Source organism: Crinia signifera, chromosome 4, assembly GCF_055691185.1.
Source record: "Crinia signifera chromosome 4, ASM5569118v1, whole genome shotgun sequence".
Classification (NCBI taxonomy): Eukaryota; Metazoa; Chordata; class Amphibia; order Anura; family Myobatrachidae; genus Crinia; species Crinia signifera.
In genome coordinates this window covers 190576333-190603643 of record NC_139220.1, presented here as the reverse complement: position 1 = coordinate 190603643, position 27311 = coordinate 190576333, and the positions used below count along the sequence as shown (strand labels likewise).

The window sequence follows — 27311 nt, the reverse complement described above, 5'->3', positions numbered from 1 at the left end:
AAGACATAGGACGCCTGTTAAGTAGGTTACGTACTGTCCTATTCAGCGTAGTGTCCCTTCAGCACGGCGACAGCAGTTACTTAGTCGGTGTAGTATCCAGACTGTGACTGTGTGTGCGTCCCCCCAATACGTGGAATAGCAGAACAGCGACTGTGACTGTGTGTACGTTTGCTTTGAAGCAGAGCTAGCGGAGCTTTATGCAGTCAGCGTAGTCAGTCAGTACGTTTAATCCAGTTGCCAGTTAATACATGTCGTCATTACTGTTTCTGATGGATGATATGCCAGGTGTTTCTTTAAACACCCCAACTATCCACATCTGGCCGAAGCATTACACATCCTCCCGACCAGTTCATACCCCAGTTATCCACATCTGCGTGATTTTATATTTGATTTCATAATGTGAGTCTGAAGCGTGGCGACCTCCGCGAGGGGATGTGGAAAATGAGCCCGAAGCGAGGCGAGCGGACACTGAATACATGGATAGTGGGGGTATGAATAGGTCGGGAGGACGCATAATGCGTCTGTTTGCCACACTTCGGGCTGACGTGGATAGTGGGGATTTGAAATGGAGGCATTTGCCAGAGTTTGACATGGAGCACTGGCAATGCATCCTCTTTTGGCACGTGCGCCACACCCCCTAGCCCTGTCCGTCTCACTGAAGCGGAGATGGGCAGGGTTTACGTCCACAGCCGCAGAGTGTCTGGGACACTTGTGCGTATGAGACGCTCACTCAATCAACTAACATGGAGCGCCTCGCTGCCGGTGGTTTACGGCGCTGTATGTGAAGCGCATCATCCGATGCTGTTTTGGCGTCTACCAGTGCACCCGGACCCTGTGGACACCGGAAGCTTTACTCATTACTTTACACTACACTGACTACGCTAAAAGAAGACAAATGTTGCCAGGCAACAAAACCGGGCGCTGGCTAGGGGTGCGTGTGCAAAGCAGCTACTGGAAGGGGTGAGTAGTCCCTTAAAAAGATAGGTAAAAGGAAAAGAAAAGTAGCGCTAGTACACCAATGAACATTCACAATATTTAATATCAATATAAAAACATGTAAAACACTAATGATAAGACAGCAGTATCCGTTCCTATGTATGCCACCACTGTTAGTAACCACTGTTAGTAAGTGACTCCAATAATGTCCAAAGGAAAACACATGGTAGGTACCGGTTGGTGGTATGATGTTACCACAATTGAATCACCAGGAGGAATTGCTCCATTCGGAATGCATAACAGCAGTGTCTCTCCAAAATGGGTGAAGGTACCAGAGCCCAATGGAGTGAGATAAATGGAGTGCGTGGTTGTAACGCTGGGGGTGGCTGGTCCAGATCCAGGGGAAATAAAAGTGCTGGGGGCAATGTCCAGGGCTTCCTTAGGACCACGCACTCCATTTATCTCACCCACTGGTACCTTCACCCATTACTGCATTGGAGAGAATGAAGGTGCTAATTTTGTTTATATGGGGTGTGGAATGTTAGATCAAGATGAATCAGGATAACAATAGATTATGGACATGGCCAAGCATGCTGCATGTCATGTGATTATCATATAAACAATGACCCATCAGCTGCAAAATCTGCAATGCCTGCTGGATCCTGGAAGTCAAGTGAGCTGCACTACCGTGGAAGACTAGTTACTCAGCTGTATTCCCCTAAACCCAACACCCTATTATACAGCCCCCCCTACCCCCACCTCTAGCAACCTAACCCTCCCAGCAGTGCCTAAACATAACCAGAATCCTCAATAGCAGGTCTCTGCCCAGGTCTCCCATTCCCAAGGCAAGCCCTATGTTTTTTATGTCCTTTCCTACATTTATGGCCCACATACAGCTGATCTGCAGTCACTGTTGATCCCCCCAGCAGTGGCCTGCAATGATGAGCGATCCGTCAGGGAATCTGAAAATTTCACAGGCTAAAACTGCCTGATTCCACGTTCCTGACCGGTTGGTTGGAATCAGAATTTTTTAACCATGTTTCATATTGCTGAACCCCCAACCCAGCAGTCGGTGGATTGTAGCATTGCCCCAATACATCTCAGATGTATCGCATACCCTCCAACTGTACTGAATTTGACAGTACAGTACCATTTTTTAACAGTCTGTACCGGCAAATATAGTTTGTACCGAATGTACCTATTTTTGTCACTCACTGTGTGCGCCGCAAATCATTCCTCCTCCTGGCTGAGCTCCCGGGCCCTGCGGCTCCGTGTGCTGCCTGGTGTGCCGGCTCTCCCCCTCCGTTTGACCATTTTAACCTGTCTGACATGACAGGTGTGAATGTGTTCCTGAAACACCCCCACTATCCACATCAGCCCGAAGCGCGGCGAGCGTACGCAGTACGCGTCCTCCCGACTTGTTCATACCCCCACTATCCACATGGGCGTGGAGTTGATTTTCTAAAGTGTGGTGAGCCCGAAGTGCGGCAAGCCCCGCGAGGGGCTGCGGAATACATGTCAAGTAATCCTGCCGCTGCCCGTCTCCACTCACTTCACCAAGATGACGTCATCACGTCTTCTGTATAGGCCACCCCCAACGCGTTTCGTACCAGGACTTGTACAAGTCCTGGTACGAAACGCGTCGGTTTGGCCTATACGGAAGACGTGGTGTCCTGGTACGAAATGCGTTGCCTATATGGAAGACGTGGTGACGTCATCTTGGTGAAGTGAGTGGAGATGGGCAGCGGCGGCGTGTGTGAGTGCAGCGTGAGAGGCTGCTTAGATGGGAAGAGATCCCCTGAATCGCTTGTGTTCCCATCCGTTCCTGTTTCACTTTGGCCTGGCTAGCTGATATATTTTAACCCCGATGTATGTGAGCATATGTTATAAGTAAAGGAACTGTGTTTTACTTTGCTTATGGTGCGCTTCTCCTTTCCTTTGCTTACAAGTACACAATTGGAGCGTGGTAAAGTCCTGGAGTAAGCGGCACACGACGGGGGGACTTATATATATATTTCTCTTGGTAAAAAGGTTGTGCGCAGTGGTACTGTGTATATATATATATATATATAGTGGTAGAGATGTGACCCACTCGGGGTGAAGCATCACACGGCACTCCAAGGATTTTCAAGTGAATTCAAAATGGTATTTATTGCAATAAATACCATTTTGAATTCACTTGAAAATCCTTGGAGTGCCGTGTGATGCTTCACCCCGAGTGGGTCACATCTCTACCACTATCTACTGCCTACAAAGGCACCCAGGTTTTTGATTCCAGGACAGCGGAGTGCCGGGTCGACACCACTTTATATATATATATATATATATATACATACACATATACACACACACACACACACACACACACACACACACACAGGGGTTAAAGTGAGGGAAACTGGGTGGAACTGAGTTCCACCACTACCACAGTCCTGAACAGTAATTCTATCAGAAAAGCCTGTCTCAGCGGCTTCTTCTTCTGGCACGGTGTATGTAATGTGATGATAAACAACTGGACATTATGTGTATAAGGGGCGTTACTGTGTGATTAAATATGAATCAAGGGCGCTACATCGGTGTAATGTGTATACAATTGTGCGGGTGCCGGACGGCTCCCCGACAGTCGGGATTCCGACAGTCATTACTCCGACGTCGGAATCTCGACTGCTCCCTCGTGGGGATCCACAACCCCTATAGAGGGAGAATAAAATAGTCCAAAAGTTATGTATATCTTTTGTATGCATTTGTTTGTCTGAGGGGATAGGAAAACCCTCTCTTACATAACTTGATAGGCTGCTGTGCGCACGGGTGGGGAACACTTACCTACTGTACACAGAATAAAATAGTGCCCGCAGCATGGCGAGCGCAGCGAGCCCGCAAGGGGCTTCATTGCGCTCCCCCCACTGTGCAGTCGGGATTCCGACGTTGGAGTAATGACTGTTGGAATCCCGAGTGTCGGTGTGTTATACCACACCCCAATTGTGCTACTTTTAATTGGAGTTGCTATTGTATGACCACACCCTTTCCTTGTGGGACCATTATACCTTTATGGGTGGTAGGGCAAAAATTCCCTGGCACTGGTCTATGATCTGCCTAATGGGGTGGGGGGTCAGTGTTAGGGGAAGGGAGTTCCACCACCTCTCCAGGACCACTTTAAGTCCTGTATGTATATGTATATATAATTTCTGTAGAAATGAAATAGCAGTATACCCTGAGGGACCAAACGGTGGCACACAGGAGGATTTTTTTAAAAAGTATATTAAAACATCACAGTGAATTTCGACAATTTTGGAGCTCGCAGGCCCTGTTTTCAAGGTGAGCCAGCACAACCTGTTTTGTTAAGCAAAACAAAAATTTATAGCAATATCACGTGTCCATATCCTTGTCAGATTACTTGTGTCATATAAGGGAAAACGGCTGTCAAACAGGTCTTTTAAAATAGTTATCTGTACAGCTAAATGCATCAGAGGATTACAGCTGTTGCCCAACATACCACCTATCACCCCATTCTTGTCCGTACCAGCCTTGGCCTATTTGGAATGAATCCATTTATCTTGTGATTTTTGCCATGCCGACTGCTTGTTGAGGATTGTAAAGGGACTTAAACTTCTTCAGAGGAAATCAAACCCATCACACTGGCCACACTGCATGAGATTAAGAGCCGTAAATCCAAAAGGGGGTAATTATACAAACATTTGCATATTGCTCCACTCCAAGGCTCAATGGGAACAGACATACTGGCTGTAATCTATGGGCTAATATAGATTTTCTTAGCTGTATGGTATCATATGCAGGGCTGGCACAACTGCTTTTTAAGCAGCTGCTTAATTGTATAAACAGCTGGTGTTGGTGTGCATTAATCTGAATCCCTCCCCTGAGGATCACTCTTGCCTCTGGCAGGTGCCTGCTGCTGCATCTAGTACCCTGTCCCTAGTGCCATGGTCACAGGAGAGGAGAAAGAGCAGGAGCAGGGATGCCGTGGGCGGCCGGGCCCTGTACAAGGTGGGGGAGGAAGTGAAGTAGGGACATCGACCATTCTAAATCATCGATGGTTTATGGCCGATGTCGAATACTTTTGCCATCGATGGGGGAGAACCAGATGGTTTTCTTACATCGATGGCACAGCAAACCCAATGTTTTTCTTTTTTATCAAAGTGCTGGGACACAGAGCATTGCTCTGCCCCATGACACCCACGAGTGTGTACCCACCTATGTGTTTTGATTGGCCCACAGGCCAATCACTCAAACATAACAGATGACCATCGATATGTAAAACTATCGATGGTCACCCATTGCATAGTTTTACACTATCAATGGCAACCATCGATGGAAAAGGCACTGATGGTCATCCCTAAAGTGAAGTGACAAACGCAGCGGCAAGGAGGAGGCGAGGTAACGGGACAGACACAGCAGCAGGGGAGACCTGTGCATGGCTATGTAGCATGACCTCTAACATCGCGCTGTGCAGCCACGCAAGCAAGTGTGTTGCTAGGCAATGCCTGAGCCATTTGCTCATGCTGCACAGGAGAAAGGGCCCAAATGTGCTTGCCTCCAAAAACACAGAATTCAAATCCCCCGATCCAGGGATTTACATCCATAATTGGTGAACTTTAGTTATCTAGTTTTTACATAAAAAGAACTGTGCTTTCTACCACATCACACACACATATCAGAAGCCAATTAATCTTGAAATACAGAATGAAGCAGGAGCAACAGGAGGAAACCCATGCAAAAACAGGGAGACTATACACACTCAGCACAGATAGGTCCATGGCAGAACTGAACCAACAACATTGAAACAGCCCCAGGGTTGGGTTATTTACAAAGTTGACCTGTTTACCATAAACTGTCTATCAGGGGAAAGGTAAGTATACTGGGCAGTACGGATGGTGTAATGGTTAGCATTACTGCCTCACAGCACTGAGGTCATGGGTTCAATTCCAACCATGGCTCTAACTGTGCAGAGTTTGTACATTCTTCCCATACTTGCGTGGGTTTACTCTGGGTGCTCCAGTTTCCTCCCACAATCCAAAAATATACTGGTAGGCTAATTGGCTCCCAACAAATTAACCTTAGAATGTCTGTGTGTGCGTGTATATGTGGTAGGTAGGGAATATAGATTGTAAGCTCCACTGGGTCAGGGACTGTTCAACTATACTCTGTAAAGCGCTGCGTAATATGTATGCGCTATATAAGAAACTGTGAATAAATACTGTACAGATTCCCTTTACTGGGATGCTGGTGTTAATATTCTGACTGCATCCCACCTAAGATGAGCTTTGGGCGGTGGTCAGCTTAATGAGAATTGTCTACTGAAACACAACTGCCACTAATTATTAATTGCATATAGTTCAATCGTTCAATTATAAAAAGTTCTAAGATAAATGATTATTTATTTAGTTTCTTATATAACACAGCAGATTCCCTGCTGCAAGCTTACAATGCAATAATCTAAATATATATCACATCCAGATGACACATTACCATAAGGCGAGACAATCCCTGATGTGGCTTTATAGGTTATTTGCTTTGATGTTTTTAATTTTGTAAGTGTGTTATATGTATTAAATACTGTACTTAAATAGCCTCAAAGTCTTGCACTAGTAAGTACCTTTTTTCCTTCTCACATACCAACAAGGGAACATCACTTACAGATCACCTAGAGGGAAAAGTGATTCAGTAGGAATGTGGTTTTGATGTGCACAAATCCACATTCCTACTGAGGATATTTCCTAAGAGAATTGTCATCCTATATTTGAAGACTTATCCCACTTCCCTGAAATAAGGTGTTTGTGATTATATACAGGCTATGCTATGTATATTCTTAATAATATTTTTAAAATGTTATCTGAAATGTATTTCTGAAAACATGTGAACAGGGAAAATACCACAGTGGACCTACATAACATATTAGCGATAGGGACAAAACTTTGAAACAACTTTTGGTGGATTACTGGGCCTGATTCAGAGTTGATCACAAATAATTCTCTAATGGGCAAATCCATGGCACTGCAGGTGAGGCTAATGTAACATGGACAAAGAGAATTAGATTTGGGTGGCATGTGTTCAAAGCATACTTGCCTACCTGACCCTCTCCTTCAGGGAGAAAATGCTCTGTTCCTGGACTTCCCTGGTCATGTATGATTGTCATCACCTGTGGTAAAACACCTTTCTTATCAATTATCTAGCTGACCACAGGTGCTGGCAATCATACATTACCAGGGAGGTCCAGGAGCAGAGCATTTTCTCCCTCATGGAGAAGGTCAGGTAGGCAAGTGTGGTTCAAAGTTGCATTGAGCAGTAACACAATTGTGTGTGCTAGTTAAAGCCCAATTCAATGATGTATTCATTATTATGTAGACCTATGTTGTAATTTTTCTGTACGGATAAATATACCTACTGGTAAAGCGGTTGTGTGTCCAGATCGCTAATGGAGAGCACATACACATGCAGTGATTTGTGCTAAGTGGTTTTGCTTAAGCAATAAAAAGGCCGGGTAGTGGTTCAGAATGAGAGATCTTGATCACTATCTCTCATTCTGTACACACAGAGAGAGAGAGAGATTTTCAGTCATTTGCTATGCAATTTGACTAGATCTTGAAGGACTGCACATTGTAATCGCTCGTGGTATACACACAGAGAGATCTGTGCTTACTTTCTAAGCAATCTAGTCAGATTACTTAGTAAAGAGCACAAAATCGCTCTGTGTGTATGCCCAGGGCCGGTGTAAGGCTTCTCAGCACCCTAGGCAAAACTTCAACCTACGGCCCTCCCTCCCCCATACTGCCACCAATACTCACTTTCCAGAATGTCAAGGAGGCTCTCAAAAATTGGGTGGTCCACCCAGCCCCCGGGGAAGGTGGGTCAAGTCTCCTGCATTCCCTAGAGGCCTCTCTTTGCCACCCACAATACAGTACAAGGAGAAGGGGCAGCAATGTAGTGAAGAATGCCTAAGGGTAAAGTATGGAGATGAGGTCTTAGAAGTTCCACAGAAGCCACCTGCATTAGGTACAACAAGGATCCTCATAGACATCCTTGATTTTTGTGATAGGCAGACTTGATGGCGCCCCCCCAAATCCTGGCGACCTAGGCAGCTGCCTAATGGTAGAGTCGGCACTGTGTATGCCCCTAAACACAATAAGAGCTGACCTGTCTCAAGGTCTGCATGCTATTCGTTTGGCTAAAGAATAGTAAAAGAATTTAAGAAACATCAGGAAGCAAATCTTGCCTGTGAATGAATGCCTGTGTGTATCTTGAGAACAAATTGCTTGTCTAAACATGCAGACCCATCTAGCAATAGTCTAGCAGTGCTTGGGCGGCAGATCACTGGTAGTAGTATAGGACCTGCTGGAACCTGCTGTTCCTTGACTGCACTGATAAAACCAAACATTACAGAGAGACAATAACCTGCCCAGAAATGTTTCTGTACTGATCTGAGTGTTAAGGCCCATACACACTGGGCGACTCTGAGCTGGAAGCAGCTCCGTTTTTTCATTTGAGCTGCTTTCAACTGAAAAGTTGCCCAGTGTGTATTGGGCAGCGATGAGCTCTGATGCATGAACCTGCATCAGAGCAGATGAGCGACAGGGTGGACGGCTTTCCATAGCGTCCTGCTATGTAAAAGTCATCCATCCCCGGGAAAATCGCTCAGAAGGGTGAAAATGCTCAGTGTGTATGCAGTGACGGATTTTGAGCCCAGGAATTTTCCCCATCTTCATTGTCCATACACGCTGGGCAAAATTGTCCAATGAGTATGGACCTTAAAACCTGATATTATTTTGTTACACTATGCTAGCTATTTACGCAAGCCTTACAGGTAAGGGCTCTCTTACACTTCTGTCTCTGTTAATACTAAGTCATGCTTTATTTCTTACTGTGTTCCCAATCGCATACCTCCCAACATTTTTAACACTCTAGGAGGGACCGTAGACACATTTAGGGGTGTGGCCTGAAAATCATATCACTCCTGCGAGGCCACACCCTGTTTTCATTACTGTGGGAGCATGCAGTGGAGTAGATAGCGTAAGGCAGCCCCTGCTGCTGCTTGGGGGAGCGGGGGCTGCGTGGGCACCAGATGCTGGCACCGGCCACTGCCCTCCACCCCTCTCCTTACTGTGCCCCGGCCCCTGTCTCCCCCGCCGCGTCTGTATTCCGCCGGGAGTCGGGACCGCATATCTACTAATCTGCGCAGATTAGTAGATATGCAGTCCCGACTCCCGGTGGAATACAGACGCGGCGGGGGAGACATGGTAAGAACGGGGGGGGGGGGGGTGGTGGTGCCAAAATTATCTGGCGGGGGGGGCGCAAATATTGGCGCTACGCCCCTGGGAGCATGGCTAGCGTTCTGTAAGTTGCTGGCTATTCCCCCAGGCCCTCTGTCTCCAGGAATAGAAACAGTGTCTATGTCGGGCAGGGGGGACTCCCAACTCCCCCACCCACCCCCGACTGCGGGACACTGCTGGCCCCAGTTGGGACACGTGATTGCCGCCCAAAAAATGGGACGGACCAATGAAATTCAGGACAGTTGTATACATAATGAAACTTGCTATCGCTATAAATATATATAAAGAATTAAATAGCAGGAAAATATGATTTATAAACTGAAGTACATTTTTTACAAAGCAGTCATATTCATAGTGTACACCAATGAATTTGCATCTTCGATCCCATGTGCAGCAGATATAGCAAATGACAGACGTCTGGATTTCGACCATCTAATGATGTGTTGAGTGCACGCATATATAAGTAACTATTAAGTTACTTACATATGCGTGCACGCTGACGCGGATATGGCCGGCCAGCTGACATCCAGTGATGTCAGCTACCCGCCCCCCCACCAGCGTCACTGCCTCATTACCATGAGAACGCCCAGCGTTCTCATGGGAACGCCCATGGAACGCTGGGTGTTCCCATATGGTGATGGGGCAGCCCGGCGCCCCCTGCTCATCTCCGCCCCCCACCATGGGTGCGTGCACCCGGCGAACCGAAAGTTCCATACATCTGCACATGCACGCACCATACATCTGCACATGCACAGAAACCCGTCTGCGCATGCGCAGATGCGCAACATCGAACAAACATGAATAACCCCCTAGTTCGTTGGACGGAGCTCCTTTTTTTTTAACCACAATCAAGCAAGTTGACAGGAAGCCGGCGGTTTTGGGTGCCACCCAGCAGTTTTCAAGGAGGATGTGTGACATCAGCTCTGACCTCGATCAGCCTGTTTCTTTCGCACTGACCGAGTAAGTCCTAGGTTACGCACAGACCGCTCACACTTGAAAAATCATTCAATTATGAGTGTGTTGCAGCTAATCGCTGATCTGTGATATTTCGCAAGCCTGCAGCAACCTTGCAAAGGGCGGGATTTCACTTTGGCGCAGGGCCTTGTACATTAGCAAAGAAGTGATCAGGTCTGAATAACACCATATATCGTGTACAATCTAGTGTTTTATTATAGTTAAAATCTTACATAGTCAAAATCATCCATTGTGTATAGTCAACATCAGTGGTTTCTGGGCTCTGGGGAGTTCCAGGGAAATCACATAGTCAAAACTGTACATAGCCTAAACATCGCCATGGCCCTCATTCTAGTGCATTCACACAGGGGAGCGATGTTTAGCGACTGCACATAGAGAGGTCTACGAGCACTTGCAAAATCATTCGGTTGGCGACCATCAAATGATTTTTGCCTGAGGATGTTTATGCTAAACATCCATTTACATGCCTGTGGGAAATCAGCGTACGAGGGGGGCGTTCGTGCAACATTTAGATGACCTGCAAAGCAGTGAATTTTGCAGCTTTGTGGGTCAAACAGAATGAGGGCCCACTGAGATCTCATTGCTATTATCATGTAGGATGTAAATGATGTTTACTGATCCTGCGGGAACTTGCTTTGCTTCCTAATGTCAGGATTAGTCCCTCTCTTAAATGCACCTCTGCCTATCTCCTAGTTTCCCAGACATGCTCTCAAACTGTTACAACACATCACAAGTGAAGCTACTGTACCTGTTTTATTATAACGTCTTGGAAAAATCCTTTGCTTCCCACTCATATCATGTAATAAGATGCATATAATTTTGATCAGACTTTCAGAGGAGCTTGCGCATACCAGCCTCAAATGTTCCTACCTCTATATTTGTCTTACAGCATAGGAGTATATAGTTATGCCTGTAATATAATATATGTCTACTACTACTACTATCTGCATTCTAATAATATACTAAATGTCTCCTCCAGTTAGTACCAAAGAAATATTTGAGACTGCATTAAAACACCCTAGTTTACACCAAAATACATGTTAGTTGGTGTTTAGCTGTGCCAGTGCTAATGCGTGACAACCTGACTGAGAATGGGTGTGGACTTACCTTGGTTTAGCTGCTGCCAGGGCCTGTCTGAGTCACAATGTCCAATCTGCAATTGGATCAGGAATTCTTCAGTCATCTTTCTTGTTTTATTGGACACACTGGCATCAAAACGGGAAATCTATGTTTGTAACTAGATAGTCCAGATCCAGACAAACATAACAAAATAGTTGTATTGTTATATAAGTAAATATTTAAATTAGTGTTGCTACCTCATGAGTCAGTGATCTGAATATTTTTAGTAAATTGTCAATAAAAATTTTGGTACTTGTTTAGTTTCACGGCGGCAGATAAATCGCATGCGATATCGCATACGATTTGATGTGCGAATCGATTTAGTACCTGTTCATAACCCCACTATGGCATAGAGTTGATTTTATATAGTGTGGCGAGCCCGAAGCGTGGCGAGGGGATGCAGAATACATGTAAAGTAATCCGCATCCCCTCACGGGGCTTGTTTCGCTCACCACACTATATAAAATCAACTCTATGCCGTAGTGGATAGTGGGGTTATGAACAGGTACTAAATCGCTTCGCACATCAAATCGCATGTGATATCTGCCGCCGTGAAACTAAACAAGAACCGAAATTTAAATTTTTGTTCCCACCAGACAGATTGGACAGATGAATTTGTCAGCTTTTGGGAATGATGGGTCCAATATACTAGTTTGATCATATTTAGATATATTTCTGAATGGAGCAGGTAGAGAATGGCTTTCCTGTTTCCTTTTGTTGGAATGTTGTTGTTTTTTGATGCATCAGTGTATGGTTGCTAGAACTATGCGCTCATCTAACTATGCTGAGCATCATATAATTATTTCACAAGATTGTATGACATGTTCTCCTGGAATGGTTCTCTTCCTTCTTATTGCATAACACCATCTACATTTCTTGTAGGTTCACTCTGTAATCTATGGAACATTTATGCTGTAGTCACATGTCCTGCTGAACAGCAACAAGTGAATGTATGGCAGGACAACAAAAGAAAAAAAAACTGTATGAAAATATTCAAGACCATGCCCTGATTTTACCCTGTCCAAAATCCTGTGTGATGGAATTGGCCCTGTAATTGGTGGTGCGTGCTGTATGGTGATTTTACGTACATGCCTAAATATATCACAATTGCCAGAGAAACCTCTGGCTACAGCCATTTAGATGGAGCAAGTCACGAATTAAGCAGTTAGTAATGTCCCAACACTGTGGGCCTGATTCAGCATGGATTGGTCATGAGCTTAGTTGCTCTGGGGACCGATGATTCGCATGGGCAAATCAGTGCAGGGCCACTGTACGAACGCCTTGGGCGGCTATCATAGTCACTGAGGCGTTCCCACGGGGATGGGGGGCAGTGAGACGCCCAGAGAGCAAGAAAAACGCTGGTTGCCCCCATGCAAACGCAGGTGGGTCGAAGCCTGCACGGGGCTGGCGACTAACGTCACATGACATCAGCAACTATTCATGTTCTATGCTTTCAGTAGTCACCAGTCATTATACATTACACAATGTGCTGAACAGTGAGTCATCTTGATTAAAGTACACAGAATGCAGCCTATATATACATATTATGTAGCAGTACTTTAAGCACACAGGACCTTATTCTAGTTCACTCTTGCTGACAAAATCCTTCTAAGATCCTTCTTAGATGGACAAAAACATGGGTCTTATTCTGGTTTGTTCGGATGGCTCCGAATGCGTATGGACGGCCGATGGTTGGTGTTTGCGCATGTGCAGAGGCGTATCTGCGCATGTGTGAACGCCGCGCACGTCCGAATACGGCGTGAATTCTATACAATCCGAGCAGGGGGTGGAGAGGGGCGTGAAGGGCTGTTTGTGCTCATTACCATATACGTATGCCCCGCATTTCATGGGCGTTCCCATGAAAACGCTGGGCGTACGTATGGTAATGCGGCCGTGACGCACGTGTGGGGGGGCAGACATATGACATAGCTGGATGCCAGCTGGCCGCCCATATCCCTGCTTTTGTACAGAGAAATGCCCGAGTGGTCTGGAGCACTCGGTGCTGCCTGACCATTCGGTCCAGCATGATGGTCGGCGACCATCGAATGATGGGGGAGTGTCCCACACATGGAGGAGGTGTTCACATGAAAAATCCACTCGCGGTCCGTTCGGTCGGCGTCTTACCGCATTCGGACGATGCGAGCGATCCGTACGGAAGGCGGGGATAAGAACACTCGGTTCCAGTCCGCAAATACGCATGCGTCCGAACCAACCAGAATAAGGCCCCATGTGCACTGCAGGGGGGCAGTTGTAAAATGTGCAGAGAGAATTAGATTTGGGTGAGTTATTTTGTTTCTGTGCAGGGTAAATACCGGCTGCTTTATCTTTAAACTGCAATATAGATCTCACTTTGAAGTACAGTAAAACCCCACCAAAATCTAATTTTCTCTGCACAAGTTACATCTGCCCCACCTGCAGTGCACATGGTTTTGTCCATCTAAATTTGCGTACACACGGGGGCGATTACTGCAAATATTGATGGGAGTGTGCACGGGTGATAAGTCGCTGAGTGCGCGCTCCCGTTTTCAGCCCCTGAATGGTCGCGGGTCAGAGGAGTATGCTCCTCCGACCAGCGATTTCCACTTCCTCTTCTCCCAGCAGTGTGACATTTTCATCTGCGACCATCTCTGGTCGCAGATGAAAACAGGACACTGAGAAATATGATTGCTTAGCAATATATTGCTTGCAATATATTGCCAGCGATCATATTGCCCGTGTGTACGCACCTTGATGCTGTGTACACACGGGGGAGATATATTGCTAGCAATATATTACTTGCAATATATTGCTGAGTAATATATTGCTCAGTGTACTTGCAATATATCTCAGCAATATATTTCTCAGCAATATATTGCTCAGTGTCCAGTTTTTCAGAGGGACCAGCAATTTTCCCTGAAAATTGCTAGCAATTTTGACTAGATTTTTTTACCCTATATTTAAATTCATTTATGATTGACATGGGTTGTGGGAAGTCCTTCTGGAAGGGAATAAAAGTGTATATGGTGTATATACAGATGTAGCAGGGTCATCTTTGTAGGGGCAGGATAATCTAGTGGCAGCTCCTGCCAGGGGTGTGGGGGCACAAGACGGCCGTGCGGCCCCTGCCACCCCGACACCAATGCCCCCTTCATTTATATTGAGCCCACATACTATTGGTGTGGGGCAGCATGGTAATGCTCATGCTGCCCACCAATGGTGCAAATCACCATCGATGGGCAGCATGAACATAATCATGCTGCCCGACACCAATGCCCCCTTAATTTTAAATGAGTTCACATACTATTGGTGTGGGGCAGCATGGTAATGCTCATGCTGCCCACCGATGGTGCAAATCACCATCGATGGGCAGCATGAACATAATCATGTTGCCCGACACCAATGGCCTCTACTACAGCCTATGCACTTACTGGATAGTGCGGCTGTGCAGTACTAGTGTGCTGACACAATGGGGGGAGCTGCTGCTGTGTGCACGGGAAGAGAACGGAGCAAGAAGCAGGGGCTGGCTCCGTGACAAGGCGGGTGGGCGGTGACTGACAAGGCGGGTGGGCGGGTCCCGGCCGGTGCAGGAGGCTAGTGTCGCTGGTCACTGGTGTACAGTGCTTTGTGCACCAGCGACCTGCAATTTTTAGGCAGAATCGGAGGAGCAAGCTCTTGCGACCATGAAGGGCTGGCCGCGGGAGCGCGCTCGCAGCCATTTATCACTGGCTGCACATTAAATCACTGGCAATATGGTCGCTGGGCGACCATTTTGCCAGCGATTTCATGCATTATTGCAGCCGTGTGTACACAGCATGAGAAGGATTTTGTCAGAAAGAGTGAACTAGAATAAGGCCCAAGGTCACAAAGTGCCTCAATGATGTCACTGGTTCCTAGTAAATATAATCTCAGGAATACTTGTTCTACTCCCAACAATGATGACATCTATTATCTATTTGGTGTAGAGATGATCAATACAGTACTATTTATGCAGTACAGAAACAAGCAGCTTTTTTTTTTTTAAGAACAATAAAACATTACCTACTCCTTCCCATTTAGAATAAACTTTAAACAGTTTTATACATATTAGTAAAAAATGTATCTATGTTCATTGAAAAAAAAATCTGTTTACAAATTAATACCTGCACACATCGAAAATACTGTACATCTTATGAGAATATATTTTAATACAATGGGATAAATGTATTAGGCTGCGGCGAAGGGTTCCCTGCTGGGGTGTGAATCATTAGGTCACCAGCATGTTGGTCGACATGCATTTAGGTCGACATGAGTCTAGGTTGACATGCGGGAAGGTCAACATGAGTCTAGGTCGACATGGGTTATTAGGTCGACAGGGTCAAAATGTCGATATGTTTTTAAAAAAAAAAAATTGTCACGAATGTCGACACAGGCGAAAAGGACACTGAAACTGAAATGCCTCGCTCGTCATGCTTCGGGCTCGGTGCCTCTCTACGCTCGGCACACTGTTTTCTTCTCCCGCCACACCCTAGTGGATGGTAGGGCATGCCATCTCAAAAAATGTGAAAAACCCCATGTCAACCTTTTAACTGTCGACCTAATGACCCTGTCGACCTAACCCATGTCCATCTTCCTGCATGTCAACCCAATGACCGTATCCCCCTGCTGATGGCTGCATGTTGCCATGTACTACATTAAGTTGTTTTTTTGTCTTTTAAATGAATGCTACATTAAAACATCAGACGGACTCAATGCCTTTTACTATTACCCCAATATCTGTCCAATTAAATGAGTACTCCTATACACAAAACAGTGAGATTTGTTACATTTTCCATTCCTTTTATAGCACATGCAGGGCCCTCCAGCTTCTCTCCCGTGTATGATGGGGCTGTAGTGCTCCTGTCTATATTGGCACTACCATCTAAACCAGGGGTGGCCAACTCCAGTCCTCGAGAACTACCAACAGTTCGTGGTTTCCAGCTCACCTCATACATGTGAGCTTACACACCTGAATAAGGTCCCTTGTCTGTATTCACAAGCACCCAAACATTGGGGCATATTTATCACACTGTGCATAGGAGAGGGCAGTGGCTGCAGTCAGGACCCCTTCCATCAGGTACAAAACACACTGCTCCCGGCCTCCCCTTCTTTTTTATAATAACCATCACCAATGTTAAACTAACTAATTGATAATAAAGGTGTTTCAGCAATCATCATCTAGGAACAAAGCATATTGTAGCTGATGGAAGGCGTCATGTTGGGAGATATAAATATTTGTGTGTGTGATGCGATAATAGCTGTTTTTGAAGAATATTACAGAAATAATATTTTATGTATAGTATAGGCCCCAAAGTCACCAAGATACAAAATGTGAATGTGTTGTTTGGGTGAATGTACAGAGGTTCCAGGAGTTTTGTAAAACTCCATCAAGTTCCTTGGTTGGTGGGAGTGTGTATACAGTATATATATATATATATATATATATATATATATATATATATATATATATATATATATATATATATATATATATATATATATATATATAATCATCACAGCTTTAGCCAACTTGTGTGAATGCCCATACCCACCATCACCGTCCTGTGTGGGAGAAGTCTCATAACCGGGTACCCGGGCACCTGCAGCAGAGCGCTGAGCACGCAGCAGCAGGTAGCACAGGATGAGGCTCCCTGCGCCGGGCTGCAGCAGGAGGGCGTAGTAGTGTCACCTGAAGCCCTGGGCTGCTGCTGCTGCTGCTGCCGCCCTCCCACTCTGCTCCCAGAAGCAGGAAGCGCCGCCCGCCTCTCCTTCTGCTTTCACATCCAGCTTCTGCTTTTTCTGCTTATTTGCAACATTTCCATCGACTTGTTCAATGTGTGTTCCCCGGTGCCCTTACCTGCAGTGCAGCGTCCTACTCCGCGGTGTGTGCGGCGGTATGGCTGCTGGGAGGGACACCTAGGAGGGCATCAGGGCTGTGGCCGGCCGCTTCCCCCTGAGCAGAGCGAGCAGGTGAGAGCTGGGCCTCCGCTCCCCCGGGACGTGCGGTAAGTGGGGTCTCTGGTGTCAGCTGTCAGCTTGTTCTATGTCACATAACACAGGTTCCAGGTGCTGCCAACCTCTCACAGATAAGCACTAGTATAATAGGCAGTAATTGCTGATATCCCTTTGGCTTGTTCTTTATCAAGATATACAACAAATGTATAAGCAATCGTAACGTTAGGATAATAGGCTTTACATTTAGGTAACAAATGATGCAGTGTCCTGAAAGTCAGAGCAATGAAATCTTGCAATGTAAAGTGAGATCAATGTTGTATTGGGGGGTGCTACTTAGTACAATACATGTACTTCAAATCAACTTTAAAAGCAACTTTGGCCAGAACAGTGTTTTGTCTTTGTCTTTATTTTTTTGATGGCATAAGCCGCATTCTGTGTATGGAGGCGAGGGATCTTTATGATCCATCTCCCGCAGCCGCTAGATAGTTACTGACGTTGTGCCCATGCATTGGGTTTGTTTTACAATAGGAGTCTTCAACAATGCAAAAACCTCCTTCAATCAGTGGCATCTTCTGACCGTGGGTTATCGTCATCCTTCAGAGTTTGATACACAGGGGTCAGACCGTAGTCCCTGTTGATAATAAAGAGGCCTGCAGTCTTTTGCATGAGATTGCTATGAATTCTCCTGCATTAATTAGGCTGAAAGTACATAATGGAAATTCCTAAAAGTAAGCAGAAACACAGTGCAATTGAGGTTTGTGTTATCAAACACTTTTCTACAAAAGCTCCCATTTTTATGGGTATGTGAGTGTGTCTGCATGGGTGCAGAATTTTCAACTATCAGGGATGTCCTTCACTGATGAAGCCTACAGGTGAAATTGATGTGCACAGCGGAGCGCACTTACCCTATGCTAATTTGACTACTGATTGTCCACCTATTCTTTCACCATGGCATGGCTGAAAGGTAAAGTCCTCCCTTTTCTCCCCTATACCCTTTTCACAGGCTCCTGCTACCAGAGGTAAATTGCTATGTACCATTACACACTGTCATTTTGAGCCTATTTTCTATAAATTTGCTCTGAATGCTTCATGCTGCAGAGATCTTGCTCACTCCTCATCAATGTCATAGACACACAAGGAGCAGCAGCATAACTATAGGCAATAGATAAGCACTTCAACTATACCCCTACACTCAGAATTCTGTATACTCTCACCCTCCTAGCAAATAGTTGTGACCCCTGCTATGGTAATATACTAATCAGGGTGCATCTATAGGAGATAAAGAATACAGAGATCATCTACTTTTTCGCCTACAGTACATTATAGTGTTAGTGCAGACCCGCTCACTTTTCCCAAGGACACCATTTGCAATTATTGGTCCTTTATAGGCCCTGGAAAAGAAGTAGCAGCCCCTGCTATATGGATCTTAGGTACTTGTTTCCTAGCACGGCGCCCATCGCATTGTATACCATAAGACTAAATATGGTATGCGATGCTGCCCGATGTTGTACACTAGAAAATTGTATGGTATAGTATGTCATACAATGTGATGGTATACGATTTTTTATTGTACAACCACCCAGATGGGTCCTTACAATGTTAAATGTCCCCCCACTATCAACGCCAACCCGAAGCGTGGCGAGCGGTGGCAGTACGCGTCCTCCGACCTTTTCATACCCCACTATCCACGTCGGAGTGGAGTTGATTTTATATAGTGTGGCGAGCGCAGCAAGCCACCGAGCCCGAAGCATGGTGAGTGGACGCGGAATACATGTAAAGTAATACGCGTCCCCTCGCGGGGCTCGCTGTGCTCGCCACTCTTCTGTTTGCGTTCATAGTGGGGGTGCATTTAACATTGTAAGCACCCATTAGGGTGCTTATACAATAAAAAATCGTATTGGGGCTGCTTTTAACATTGTAAGCATCCATTAGGGTGCTTATACAATAAAAAATCACATCGCATGCATCGTATGCGGCTATATGGCATGCAATGCGATGCGATGGCATAAGATGAAAAAATTGGGCGCCGTGCTAGGAAACAAGTACCGGATATTATTTCACTACCCATCTACTCCCTTCTACCCTTGGATTTTTCCTATATGAGCAATTGGATTTCCAAAGTTGAGGTGAACAGTGCTTGTCTATCTGAGATACTACTGTATGCCCTCGTTCTGTTGTGCCTATCTTATAACCTTTTTACCACTGTCTTCATGATTTATTATTTAACTATCTTTTATTGGAACAGTACAGTTCTCTGCAATTGTGCTCTATAAGTATAACTGGTACAGGTGTGCCTCAATTTATTCAATCACACTGGGAACTTATCTTGTATTTTTGGGAATTCTACATGATGTTATGAGTTTACATGTAATTCGAAAGGTATCATTCTCAGGAATATTTTTGCTGGGTTCTATCTTAGTTGTCGAGTTTGTGTGTGCTTTTTTGATGAGGGACGGTAATTCCCTATTCTTTTTAACTATGAAATAATACATTTTTTATCTAAAATACAAGAGTGCCCCCAGCAAAAAGAGAGTTATTTTGTCCTACCTTTCCTGCAACCATAATCAGTCTCAGGGGAGCACAGCTGCTTGAGTGATCTGTTTTGAGATATTCTTTAGGACTTCTCAATCTTATGGTGCCCATACACTTATGCAATGGGATTCGATGCTACGAAGTACGATGTCCATGGAATCCAATCACATTTTTGGGTGCAAAAGTCCGCACCCGATGTCGCATACCATCTTCCGATGGCACACGATGGGTGCTGGAAGAGGGCGGGCAGGGGGCGGTGGAGTAGTGTATGCTAGCAGTAGCGCTTGCGGGAGTCAGGGGTGGCAGAAGATTTGTTTAAAACACTGGGCTGCCCTGTGATTGGCTGAGCTCTCTCAACCAATCACAGGGCAGCCCAGTATTTTAAACAATTCTCCCGCCACCACTGACTCCCGCCGCCCGCAAGCGCTACTGCTACCGCTACATTAATCCGCTGCCCCCTGATATGAGACGCAGGCTAAATGTGTCCCCTCTGCACCCCACCCCCAGATTGTATTGGAGAGATCAGTATGTATGTATGTATGTCAGCATCTCCCAGCAGCGCAGTGAACGGGACCCAGGTCACGGCAACCTAGGATACCCGTTCACACTGCCCTTGGAACTGTGACCGCCCAAGCCCAACCCTGGTCAAGACCCGGGATGAAATCCCGGGAACGTGGGACCCAGGACAATCTTTCATGCTGCGCGTTCATGTGCAATAACCCGGGAAATATTTGTCCGTGTGAAAGGGGTTTTAACTGAGATATAGGCCCTAATATAGCATTGGGCCAAATCTATTAAGACTTAACAAGAGAAAGTGGAGAGTGATAAAGGACCAGCTCAAACACAACCTGTAACATGGCAGTTCCCAGCTGATTGGCTGATGTGTTGTCACTCTTTAACACCCTCCACTTAATCTCATGTTAAGGCTTAATACATCTGTGAGATGTGCCAAGATTTTAGGGTCAACTGTGTACAGTGTGAGATGTTGATATTTTTACATTGCAAACCTGCTGGTTTAGTTTTGCTGCTTCGTGGCCTACGTAAGGTTTTTTTTTTTTTTTTTTTTTTTTTTTATAGAATTACGTAGAAAATTTATGTCTCCATAATTTTGTAGTTTGTCATAATGCAGGTGACTTCACCGAAATCTACTGCAGAATGCTAATTAACTCTACAGAGCACAGTCCACATGGTACTTGTTTCCTAGCATGGCGCCGTCGTAAGTGATCGCATACCTTAAGTTAAGGTGTGCAGTTAATGTATGCGATGGACGCGACCGACACGATTTCAGGGCTATTTTTAGCCTTTTCCCAGACAATTAAAAAATCGCGTCCATCGCATGCCTTAAGTTACATAGGGAACAATGTTAAATGGGCCAATGGACCCGATTTTTCATTGTATACCCACCCTTATGGGTATTTTACATGACAAATGCCCCCCCCCCCCCCGATTGTTAACGCCACCCCACGATGAACGGCTACCTGAAGCGTGGTGAGCGCAGCGAGCCCGCGAGGGGTGGCGGTACGCGTCCTCCGACCTTTTCATACCCCCACTATCCACGTCGGCGTGGAGTTGATTTTATATAGTGTGGCGAGCAGACGTGTAATACCTGTGAAGTAATGCGCGTCCCCTCGCGGGGCTCGCTGCGCTCGCCACACTTCGGGCTCTGGGGCTCGCTGCGCTCGCCACACTATATAAAATAAATCCACGCCGACGTGGATAGTGGGGGTATGAAAAGGTCGGAGGACGCGTACCGCCGCCCCTCGCGGGCTCGCTCCGCTCACCGCGCTTCGGGTTGGCTTTGATCGTGGGGTGGCGTTAACAATGGGGGGCATTTGACCCATCAGGGTTGGGAAACAATAAAAATTGGGGTCTGGGGGCCATTTAACATTGGGGCCAATGTAAAATCGGGTCTCAGGGACCATTTCACATTGATTCCAATGTAAAAATCGCATCCATCGCATGCGATTTGGTTGCATGCAATGCGATCGATGCGATTTCAGGGGGGTCCCGATGTATACAATTTTTATCGCTGGGGCCTTGCTAGGAAACAAGTACTGTCCACATTATTACAAAAAGTTTATACCATCTTTAGATGGAGTCTTTAAAGCCATCACTCCCCCCCCCCCCCCCCCCCCCTTCATTCCATCATTATAATAATCACAGCAATTATATTATTCTACACATGCCTCCTAACCACAGAAATCCAATTCCTTTGCTAATCTCACACTTGCTCAGAAGGGGCATCTGAGCGATATTGTTCACAATATTGTCTAGTGTCTACACTCAATATTCTTAACAATGCATTGTAACGCCAAGCGACCTGGTTAACTAGATCGGCTATGGCCCCCGACAGCTTCCCCTACAGACAAGTGCAGATAATACAAACAAGTGTAAATAGTACACAAGGTACAACACCACATATAAAGATTAAAAACAATGGCTGAGGTAAAGAACCAATGGTATGGGAATATACTAAATTATACAATCATAAAGATATTAATAAAACTATCATTTTATATTAAGCAACAGGAACACAGAATTACAGAAAGCAATGAAGCCCTCTATTTTCATTTAACCCTTTCGGGGATAATGTGTTAAGACGCTGGATCCAATACGTTTCACATCTGAACAATTGGAGAGACCGATTACCGCAGCTTTTGGAAGCTGGTATTGTGAATACCGCCTCCTGCAACTGTAGTCGTCCCCCGCTGTAGGGTTCTTTGGATGGCACCCTGCTATTACTGCTGCTAAGGTGTGCTGCTCAGTCATGGACAAAATCTATCTATCGTACCTATGCCTGAAATTTAATTATTGAATTGCTTTTCATTTATACTTGTATGTCCTATTTTCATGTATTGCTTATTTGTGATGCACATTGTGCACCTTGCATAGGATGAACAATGCTAAAGGTTAACTTCTTAATATTTTATCTTGTAAGAATAATAATATGGGTCATGGAGCTTGCAGACTTGGGGCCTGTTTCAGAGATGGATGAAAATCCAATGCTGCATGAAAGCGGGATTGTGTTTCCTCCAACACATCCGTGCATGTGCATGGTCACCACAGGCCAGATTTGAGCAGAGGTTGAATAAACAAGGCTACTGTAAGTAGAAGCTGCTAGATACTGTATGGTTACCTGTGTACCATCGGGGCTCTTCGAGTGTCACCCTTTTCATTCTAGATAGCCCATCAGCTCTGGCACTTTTTGGGTTAAAGGACCAATTCTATAGAGCACTAAGGAGGTCAGTGCTATGCTAAGCCACTATATTGCTACGCTTTTCAATTAGACACTTTTATTTGCTCTGCAGGCAAATCAAGAAAAACTGGAAACGAGAAGATGGGAATAATCAGGTCTATGTCCAAATTGCTGCGTAACTTGTTTTTGTTTAGAATCCTGTACTGTATGTCCTGAATAATAGGACATTATTTATAATTTAGCAGTAACACTGTTATGTTAGCATGTACATATTCATTCTTGGTGTGTGACATACGGTAAGTATACCTTAATCTTTCTACTTTATAAAGCTTGTGCTGGTCTACAGGAACACAAAAGTCTTATTGTGACAGTTGACCTCTTCGCTCCAAATAGGTGAGGGGCTGGGAACAGGGTATCCCTTCCTGACCACAAACATTACAAAGGTGGTCCTCCAAATACATGAGGTCATTGACCGCAGGTAATTGTTATATCTGAACTATCTAATTATCCCTGATACTGGCATCCTTAGCCTTGGTCCTGGATCTTATAGGCTGTTAGGGTTCACATGATTCATGTGCCTCAGGTACGCATATGGCAGCCGCCAGAGTTTCGATAACATATGGGATCAAGAACTTATCTGATGCGATAGAGGGTCCATTTTTCAGTCTGTAATTGGATACCGCAATAATTACCATCAGTCATACAATACATCGTGAAATCTGGACATTTTTATTGTCTGGAAAATTATAAGGGCTGATGGGATACCCCATAATTCCTATAATATAGGGCAGTTCTCTCTGTCTATATACTATGCCCAACTAAAAGGATCTTTGCTTCTCAGGTGCATCATAAATTAGAGACACCTCTGTTTGATACCTGTGACTACACAGAGCCTCCTTCTCTCTGGCTGCAATCAAAGTATCTCACACCTTATTTATTTATTGTGGCAAGCATTAAGGGGGCGATTCAACACTGCCCGGTCGTTCGCCGCTTACGGAGCGGCTCAACGCTACTCTTTGTACCCCCCGCCACCGAATCTCCTCGTACCATGCGAGGGGATGTGTTTGTCTGCACCCACTAGCAGGAGAAATGATCATCTCCGACCATCGAATGATTTCTCCTGCCTTTGCAAATAAAAGTCCACTTGAACTGACTGTCATTTATGAGCGCTAGGCCGAAGAAGAGGTGGGTGGATGGCCGGCACTGGCCCACCTGCTTTCCCAATGGGAATGCCCGGGTTGGGATCATTTGGTCTATTGCATTATGGTAGAAAGTCATTAGGTCGAATCCATTAGGTCGACATGCTAAAAGGTCGACATGATTCTAGGTCGACATGGGAAAAGGTCGACATGATTCTAGGTCGAAAGGTCATTAGTTCGACAGGTCATTAGTTCGACAAGGTCATTAGTTCGACATTGTCTATGTCGACATTCACAAGGTCGACATGGGGTTTTTCACTGTTTTTTTACTCAAATGTCAACACAGTCGATATGGACACAGTTTAAAGTGCACTGCATCCCCTCGCATCGCTCGCTGCGCTCGCTATGCGTCGGGCACGGTGCCTCGCTACGCTCGGCACACTATTTTATTCTCCCACCACGCCCTAGTGGATGGTAGGGCATGAAATACCGCCTGTCGGCACATGTTGGCTCAAAAAACAGTGAAAAACTCCACGTCGACCTTGTGAATGTCGACATAGACAATGTCGAACTAATGACCTTGTCGAACTAATGACCTGTCGAACTAATGACCTTTCGACCTAGAATCATGTCGACCTTTTCCCATGTCGACCTAGAGTCATGTCGACCTTTTAGCATGTCGACCTAATGGATTCGACCTAATGACTGTCTACCATAATGCAGTAGACCAAATGACCGCATCCCGAATGCCCAGCCATTTCATGGAGACACTGATAAAACGCTGAGCGCTCCCATGTACGCCCCAGGCCCTCCCTCCCCGAAATGTACGACCTGGCAAGTGTGTATCTCAGTGAAGCCATTCGTTGCTGGCATCTGCACATGAGCAAATACGCGCTTGAGCATGCGCAGACCCACCACCATTGGAACAGGGCCCAATTTGCCCCATTCCGAATGGTGCTGAATCACCCACTAAATCTCCCTGTATTATATCTGATTAAGTGCTGCAGGCACTCACGGTATATGGTCACTAGGTCTACAACAACTAGGTCGACATGGGGTTAGGTCAACAGGGTCATTAGGTTGACACGGGGAAGGTCGACAGTCAAAAGTTTGACAGGGTTTTTTACAACTTTCCTTTTTATGGAGCCAACATGTGCCGATAGGCAGTATTTAATGCCCTATTATGCACTAGGGCATGGTAGGAGAATAAAATAGTGTGCCCGAAGCATGGCGAGGGGCCGCGGCACGTGTCAACATTCGGGGCAAAAAAAATTCAGTCATGTCGACCTTCATCCATGTCCTCATGGTGTCGACCTAGTTGCTGTTTATCCAATGACCCATACTCAATGTCTACTTTTTATTCTCACAACTGTGTATGTGTATTTGAAGCAGTTGTCAGAATGGTGTATGAAGGGCCCTCCAGGGAATGCAGAAGTAGGGGCCAAAACTTCGGCCAGTCTCCAGATGAGGTGTGGCCAGTCATCACAGAAGAGCTTGGCCAACCATTAGTCAGGACATGCAAATAACAGACCGCTTTGATGTGATAAAGGAGGGAACAGGCTGTGTCAGGATCAACCCCTTTGAGTAGCAGGAGGGCTAATCTTGGTATAGTTTCCATTGGAACAAACATAGTACACAAATGAATCCTTGATCCTGCTTCACCAAGTTACTGACTTCTAGGAGGGGAAGGGGCCCTCCAACATTGGGGCCCAAGAGGTGTTTCATCTGTATGCCGATCTGGGGTATCTGTTTTTGAAGAAATTGTACTACTTTGTTAATACCCAGTTACTCTAGACCAGGCATGTCCAAACTATGGCCCTCCACTACAAGTCCCATCATGCCTTGCCACAGTTTTGCTTTTAGGAAATGCTAAAACTATGGCAAGGCATGATGGGATTTCTAGTTTCACAACAGCTGGAGGGCCATAGTTTGGACATGCCTGCTCTAGACGGATCCCTTTGTAAGTCTTCCCACACTATAGTTGTCTCAGACTTGGGGCGGGATGTTCTAACATCCGCAGCCCTGTTTCGCCGACCACCGCATTCTTAATGATCGCATATGCTCTAACATATGCGGTCATTAACGCAAGGGCCGCTCTTGCGATAAGAGCTGTACCTTGCGATGCGGCGCTGGTGCTGGACTTCCGGGTCTGAGACCCGGGAGTCCATCTGCGCATGTGCAGGGCATGCTGGGAGGGATCCGTGATGGATCCCTCACACAGCGCTGCGGTAAGAATCCCATAACCTTCTGGCAGCACATACAGAAATACAGTAAAAACCTCGATAACCGGGTTTTTACTGCATTTTTGCTGTAGAGAATTGTCCCCTTGATACGTTTCATCTGTACATGATATAAATTCTTCAATTCTGCTTCCGCAGTGTCTCGACTTGCTCTCTTCACTGCACCATGAAAGCATGACTGACAGCTCAGAATCCTCTACTAGCCTTAACCATACTTTACTTCTTTCTGACTACAATGCAGAGAAGCTAATGGTTACCTCGAGTAAAGGTTCCTCAGCACTCTATCTGCCAGCGTCAGTAGTACTTGACTTAATTTTCTGCGGAACATACTCCGCCTCTTCCACTTGACAGCGCTTGTTGTTTTTTTGTCTGCTTGAGACTGCCTTTGTCCCTAAATTGGCTCCTACTCTCATGATTAACGAGAGACTAAAAATCTCATCATTGACAACATAGGCTGCTGTGGACTTCTGAATGGCAGGACCTTTCTCCTCTGACCTCACTGTCGGCATCTACAGTAGGTTGGAGTTTACATTTGCACTAAACAGTTAAATGTAAATGCAGATTGGGTATGTGGTTCAATGCAATTTTTTCCCCCACCTAAATGGAATGTTGGAAATAGTCTAGGTCTAGCACATCGCAGGAGTTTTGAACTAGATATGATGCGATCTAGTCCAAAATGCACGGTGCGCGTCACACCGTGTGTGGCCAAAGACAAGGCTGTCTGACATGTCATTGGTGCCTGATCTGGACTTCTAGTTCATAAAGGCTGCAATCACAATGCATTGAAATAAAAATGCAGAACAGGAAGTCTTGAGTTCCTTCAAAATGTAGAGTACAACAAAAAGTTATGAATTTAGATAACAAACGGTTACAATAAAATAAATACAAAGAAATATATTGTTCTTTCTTGTACAAATACATACAATGTGATTTTTTTTTTTAT

The 27311-nt window shown here is 45.5% G+C and overlaps 1 protein-coding gene across 1 annotated transcript in view; it reads left to right on the top strand.

Annotated features, from left to right (window-relative positions):
* Positions 1-16943: 16943 nt before the first annotated feature.
* Positions 16944-27311, top strand: part of IRF5 (interferon regulatory factor 5) — a 63246-nt gene continuing 52878 nt past the window's right edge. The window contains exon 1 of the mRNA XM_083183267.1: positions 16944-17311. The gene's annotated coding sequence lies outside the window, so the exon portion shown is untranslated. The remainder of the gene's footprint in view (positions 17312-27311) is intronic.